We start from the raw sequence: 6,921 nt of genomic DNA, 5'->3' as shown, positions 1-6,921 counted from the left end.
TTCTACTTTAAATCTCTTAGCTATAATCCATCCTTCAGCTACTACTATAGTCATTTTCATAAGGAGGCACCTCTGATCATGTCACTCCAAGCTGATATAAACTATGTATCTTTTTATACTTCCACTTCTAATGGAAATTTTTTAATTTCTTACTCAAATATACATAATTTTACTTGCCACATTCTACTTGTAATCCTATCATTACCATTAGGGTGATAACTGTGCATTGGTTAATACTCCAAGTTCACTTTATTACTTATATATTCTATTGATATAGGACTCTCCAGGGCCCTAAGTATTATGTTTACTTCCTATTCTGCTTTTCCTCCCATTATGAGGCATTTTTTTCTAGTATGTTTTTTCTTCAAAGGCCACAACTGTTGATAGCCATAGCACCAACAAAGAAAGCTAAATATCATAAGATAAATAAAGATAAAATGCTCTGGGGGCACCTGGGTGACTCAGTCGGTTAAGCATCTGCCTTTGGCTCAGGTCATGATCCCAGGGTCCTGGGATGGAGCCCCACATCGGGTTCCCTGCACAGCGGGGAGCCTGCTTCTCCCTCTCCCTCTGCCTGCCGCTCTCCCTGCTTGTGCGCTCTCTCTGTCAAATAAATAACATCTTAAAAAAAAAAAAAAAGATAAAGACTGAGCCCCATGTTGGGCTCTGTGCTCAGTGCAGCATCTGCTGGAGATTCTCTCTCCTCCTTCTGCCCCTCCCACTCATGCTCTCTCTCTCTCTTTCTCTCTAAAATAAATAAGTAAATCTTTTAAAAAAATCAAATAAAGGATGGATAGGATTAGGAGAAAAGACATCATTGGTGCTGGAATTTGCAAAAAAGAATAAACTGGAAGTTGGCAAAGAATTTTGATTGGTCTAATTGCCAAGAATATAAAGTGCATGAGAAAAGGCTACAGGTCTTAAGAGGGAAAAAAAAACGGATCAGATCTTAGTGTACTTGAATGCCAAATGGAGGCATTTGATACCACTGGAATGACAAACTTGCAATTTAGAGTGGTCAAAATACCACCCGTGCCTCCAAGCCTATCTCTCCAAAGTTGATAAAGACATATACTAGGTTAGGATTTGCACTGTGTCATTTGTTCCCATTTGAATCAGTTGAAGTAGATAGAGGGTAGTGGGGTTTATGACCCTTGCTATATATCTCTGTATAATTCAAGAAGATGTGGACACCTCCCCCTTCACCCTCCCATGACAACTGCAGGCCCAGATCCCTTTGTGCTCCTCAGTATAGTAACAACACAATGTGCCTCTTTCTGTTGCGGACAGCTACAGAATTTCTTCCCGTTGTTAAGATTTGTATGCACATTTTAAGATGCCTCCAAGTATTCTTTCACCATCTTCTTCTGAACATCTCTGGGTTCATTCCACAGAGGAAGAGCTGCTTACCTTTCGCAAGGCTCCAATGCTGCTAGGTTTCTCCTCCTCCTCCTCCTCCTCCTCCTTTATTACACTCCTTCACTATGCACCTCTTACCACTGACTTTGTGCCATTTCTGTGCACATGACAATTTTTTTCCACCTGACTCACCTCTATCTCTGAGCACTCCAACCTCTTCAAAAAGGCAGAAAATCCCTCCTCTCTAGAACATGGATTCTTAATCTGAAATTCATAGGACCAGTCCCCACATATACACATACAAAGTGTTTGTACATAGAGTTCAGGGGAGGGGGTCCGTGAACCCGGATGGAAGAAAAAAAAATCACATCTTCAATTGCGCTCACCTCTTAGAGAAATCTAGCATTTTCTTCCATTATGAATATAGACACCAAACTTCAGTGCCTTGAGCAGTGCCTGTGACTTTGTCTTGAATAGAGAGAGATCATAGATTTTCATATTTCAGTAGTTGCATATATCTCGAAATGTTGTTTAGGCCCATCAATACTTCAGAATTAAAGTCATTACTAGACTAATTGCTAGATCGTATTTTTAAGGCATTAATAAAGAAAGGCACATATTGCTGTATCACAACTCTTTTATTATTTTGATAGCCATATTCAATTAATTGGTTTCATTTGCAATTCTACATATTTTTAATGCATTTAAAAATGTTCTGAGGAAGGGCAACTGGCTGGCTCAGTAAGTAGAGCATATGACTCTTGATCTTGGGGTGGTGAGGTCAATCCCTAGGTTGGGTGTAGAGCCTACTTAAAAAAAAAAAAAAGCCCTTCAGTCCCTGATGCCACGGAGATGTGCTACATGGCCTCCTACCTGCTGGCCACCCTCAGGGGCAATGCCTCCCCTCCATGCCAAGGGCATCAAGAAGACTCTGGACAGCGTGGGCATCGAGGTGGATGATAACTGACTCGACAAGGTCATCAGTGAGCTGAACAGAAAAGTATTGAAGATGTCATCGCCCTGGGTATTGGCAAGTTGGCCAGTGTGCCCACTGGTGGGGCTGTGGCTGTCCCTGCTGTCCCAGAATCTGCAGATCCTGCTGGGGCTGGTTCCACCCCAGTGGCAGCAGAGGAGAAAAAGGAGGAGTCAGAAGAGTCAGTTGATGACATGGGACTTGATTTGTTCCATTACGGTCCCATTCTCCTGCAAATAAAACCCTTTTAACATAAGAAAAAAAAATTTTTTTTTAACGTTATGAGCAGTCTATAACCATCAGCAGACTGCCAAAAGAGTCCAAAGCACAGAAGGGGACTAGGATCCCTGCCCTGGAGGGAAACCCCATTGCATTTAGAGTACATATAATTGGCAAATGCAGGCGCCTGGGTGGCTCAGTTGGTTAAGCAACTGCCTTCGCCTCAGGTCATGATCCTGGAGACCCGGGATCAAGTCCCGCATCGGGCTCCCTGCTGAGCGGGAAGTCTGCTTCTCCCTCTGACCCTCCCCCCTCTCATGCTCTCTCTCTCTCAAATAAATAAATAAAATCTTCAAAAAAAATTGGTGAATGCTTTAGGAAGCATACTTAGCAGAGCCCTAGAGCCAGGCTATCCTTCCAGCATCAGAAAAATGGCTAAGAGCATGGGCTGGATCCAAAAGTTGGGTTTCAAATCCCAACGCTATCATTTCCTGGGGATGCAGCATTGGACCTATCCTCAAAAATCTGTGTCTATGTACTTATCTAAAAAATAGGTTGTAGGGGCAACTGGGTGGCTCAGTAGGTAAGCTTCTGCCTTCGGCTCAGGTCATGATCCCGGGGTCCTGGGATCGAGCCCCGCATCACATAGGGCTCCCTGCTCAGCGGGGAGCCTGCCTCTCCCTCTCCCACTCCCCTGCTTGTGTTCCTTCTCTCGCTTTGTCTCTCTCTGTCAAAAATAAATAAAATCTTTAAAATAAATAAATAAATAAAAATAGGTTATAAAAAATATCTAAATGATTAACAAGTGCTTGGTACATAGTCAGAATTCAGTAGATAAATAATAGCTATATTTAATAATAATTATAATCAATTATCACAGATGATAATAATATTAGTAATATTATTGATTATTAATATTAATTATTAATATAATTATTGTTTATCATAACAACTATGATTCCCATTACAGCATTTTAATTATCATTTAACGTCAACTACTATGATCCCCTATGACACCCCCCTCAATTCTGTCAAGATATGTTTTTGTCTCAAAACATTCATCATTAAGTCTTCTGCAGAAGACTGATAATGAAAAACCCATTCAATTCAATTCACTTAATATTTATTAAAGAACTAGTGGGTGCGCTGTACTCTATATTGGGTGCTGAGATTGTAAGGTGGCTGAGGCTTGGCTGGCCCCCTGCCTTGTGTAGCTCATGGTCTAGCTGGAAAGACAATCATGTAAACAAAGTTATGATAACTTGTAATAAATGCTAAACATTAGTACTAGCAAAGTGCTGTGGAACTCAGTAGACGGGGATTAGCTGGTCAGGGAGGCAGTAGCTGAGCTGGAAGTCCTCACAGAGATGGTGATACTTGAGCTGTCTGGAAGGATGAGTAATGGTTTAGCAGGCAGAAAGGGTATAATGTGAATCAAAGCACAAGTCGGAGAATTGCCAAGGAATGCCAAGAACAGCCGTTTTGCTAGAATATAGGGTACTGAGTAGGGAGTGAATTGAGATGAAGCTAACAAGGCATTTAACACCTGGGGCAGGCCCAATGTTGTAGAAACTTGCCACTCAAAATGTGGTCCCAGGACCTGCAGCATCCATATCATCTGAGATATTGTTAACAATGCAAATGCTTGGGCCTCACCCCTAGACTGACCAGTTCAGAATCTGCGTTCTGAAAACCCCAGGTGTTTTGTATGCGCATTAAAGTTTGAAAAGCACTGTTGTAGAACTGTAAACACCAAGCTAAGATGTGGAGCCTTTATCCTGTGGCCTTTATATGTTATAGATCTGGTTTCTAGAAACTAAATTTAATAGCAGCATGAAAGAACAGACTGGAAGGTGGAGAGGAGAAAACAGGGTGGGTAGACAAGAGATCAAAGTAAGGGCTCTCTCAAGGTAGAGAGGGTACAAAACAGACAGATAAATGCCCTCTGGCCTTGCCTTTGGCTGCTTGAGTCATCATTATGCATCAACAATTTCTTTGTATTAAGCACCTGCTGTATTCCAAGTCCTGGACTGGGTACTGAGGGGATAAAAATAAGTTTAAAGTGAAAACCCCTGAAAATTTCATCCTCTACTGTGAGACGACAGACAGGTGAAAAGTCAACAAATAAACAAGGGTGTGTGTATGTGTTGCACACATGTTTACACACACACACATATATATGTGTATATATATATATGAATATATATATATATGAATATGATGCTGGTAGATGTTAATTACCATCTCTCCCTGACTTCTCCTGTACTCTGTGATAAAGTGATTACTGGTCATCTTCTGCAGTTGAAACTGGTAATATGGAGACAGCAACCAATCCCAGTTTCATGGCTATGCCCGATTAATCTGAGCTCAGAGTGGATAGCTAATGGGGGCTTAGAGCATCATCATATCAGCCATTAACTTGAGGGGAGGCGGTTTTTCCCTGACAATGCAATCACTTGCCTCGTGCCTGGAATGTTTAAACATAGATAATATTTTGTATCTAGCAATGCTACTTTTGAAAAAATAAATTAATAGAAAGTTCTACAACATACTTTTTTCTCTCCCCATTAATATTAGAATTAGTTTGTTAGGTGTTTGATGTAAATTTAATGGCTTCATGGATCAGAAGCTTTTAATACTATCTAATAAGTATTAGTGATTATTCCAAATATATTAACCATTTTATTTCTTAGCAGAATGCCTATCTATCTTGTAAAATGAAAGAGTATTACCTGCAAGAAAACCCCCCATCTTGATCAATATTGCATGCTAAAGTACACCGGGGTTTTCTTTACGACTGGTATACGCAGGGGCGCCTGGCTGGCTCAGTCCATAGAACATGTGACTCTTGATCCGGGGGTCCTGAGTTCAAGCCCTGCATAAAGCTTACTTAAAAAAAAAAAAAAAGAGGGGCGCCTGGGTGGCTTAGTCGTTAGGTGTCTGCCTTCGGCTCAGGTCATGATCCCAGGGTCCTGGGATCGAGCCCCACATCGGGCTCCCTGCTTGGCAGGAAGCCTGCTTCTCTCTCTCCCACTCCCCCTGCTTGTGTTCCCTCTCTCGCTGTGTCTCTCTCTGTCAAATAAATTAAAAAAGTCTTTAAAAAAAAAAAAAAGAAGTGAAACTACTGATGTAGGCAACAGAATGATGTCTGGTAGTATCCACAACTCCAAATGTTTTGTAGCAGAGAAGTGTCAGGAGCCCCACAGCCATTCAGCCTCAGGAAATGTTATCTAGTCTTCCTCCCTGGCCCAGGAAGAGTAGGAGAATAGAGAAATCAGAACTTGGCCACAAACCTAACCATCTCTAGATATGCCACCATCTTCTCTCTCTCTCTCTCTCTTAATCTCTCTCTCTCTCACACACACACACACACACACACACACACCCCTCCTTCAGGAATTTCAACTGCAAACAAGGAGTCAACTGTGAACAAGGCCAGGCCCATAGTTGACACAGTAGAAATGAGGACTTGCACACTCAATTAGAGAATAAGTATAATCCCACTGTATTATTAAAGGAAATATGAGCACGTGTATAGAAAGCCATTTGGTAACTTGATTTGATCATCCAATTTCATTGGGATATAACAATGTGTTGGGAGCATTGGCTGTCAACAAGGTTCAAGAATATCAGTGCTGGGACGCCTGGGTGGCTCAGTCGGTTAAGCGGCTGCCTTCTGCTCAGGTCATGATCTCAGGGTCCTGGGATCGAGTCCCGCCTCGGGCTCCCTGCTCAGTGGGGAGCCTGCTTCTCCCTCTGCCCCTCCCCCTGCTTGTGTTCCCTTTCTCTCTGTCTCTCTCTCTGTCAAATAAATAAGTAAAATATTAAAAAAAAAAAAAGAAAATCCCGTATATGTATTTATGTTCAAGTCACTCTCCTCTTAGCTGTTAGTAAAACCAATAAGTCTAGGGATGCCTGGGTGGCTCAGTTGGTTAAGCGGCTGCCTTCTGCTCAGGTCATGATCTCAGGGTCCTGGGATTGAGTCCCGCCTCGGGCTCCCTGCTCAGTGCGGAGCCTGCTTCTCCCTCTCCCTCTGCTTGTGCTCTCTCTGTCGAATAAATAAAATCTTAAAAAAAAAAAAAAAAAAAGAATGTCACTGCAGATTGCACCACCTGAGGAAGACTTGGAACAGCCTGGGGATTCCCTCTCAGGAAGAGCTGTGGAAGCTAGATGTACTGCAGACAAAGCCTTTGAATGTCTGTAGCAAGTCTGATTGCTTAAAGACACGTATATTCACTTTTTTCCCCAGTAGGGTTAGTTTTAGTGGGATTAACCCTAGACCATAAAAAAGAAAACAGGGGCGCCTGGCTGGCTCAGTCAGAGGAGCATGCAACGCTTGATCTCGGGGGTGTGAGTTCAAGCCCCATGTT

The 6,921-nt window shown here is 42.3% G+C and overlaps 1 pseudogene; it reads left to right on the top strand.

Annotated features, from left to right (window-relative positions):
• The first annotated feature begins 2,211 nt into the window (after window positions 1-2,211).
• On the top strand, window positions 2,212-2,583 carry LOC118002527 (annotated as a pseudogene).
• Window positions 2,584-6,921: the final 4,338 nt, after the last annotated feature.

This window comes from Mirounga leonina, unplaced genomic scaffold (assembly GCF_011800145.1).
Source record: "Mirounga leonina isolate KUSES-001 unplaced genomic scaffold, KU_Mleo_1.0 Mir_82, whole genome shotgun sequence".
Lineage (NCBI taxonomy): Eukaryota > Metazoa > Chordata > Mammalia > Carnivora > Phocidae > Mirounga > Mirounga leonina.
The sequence above is the reverse complement of the archived record's forward strand: the minus strand, read 5'-3'. Positions and strand labels throughout refer to the sequence as shown.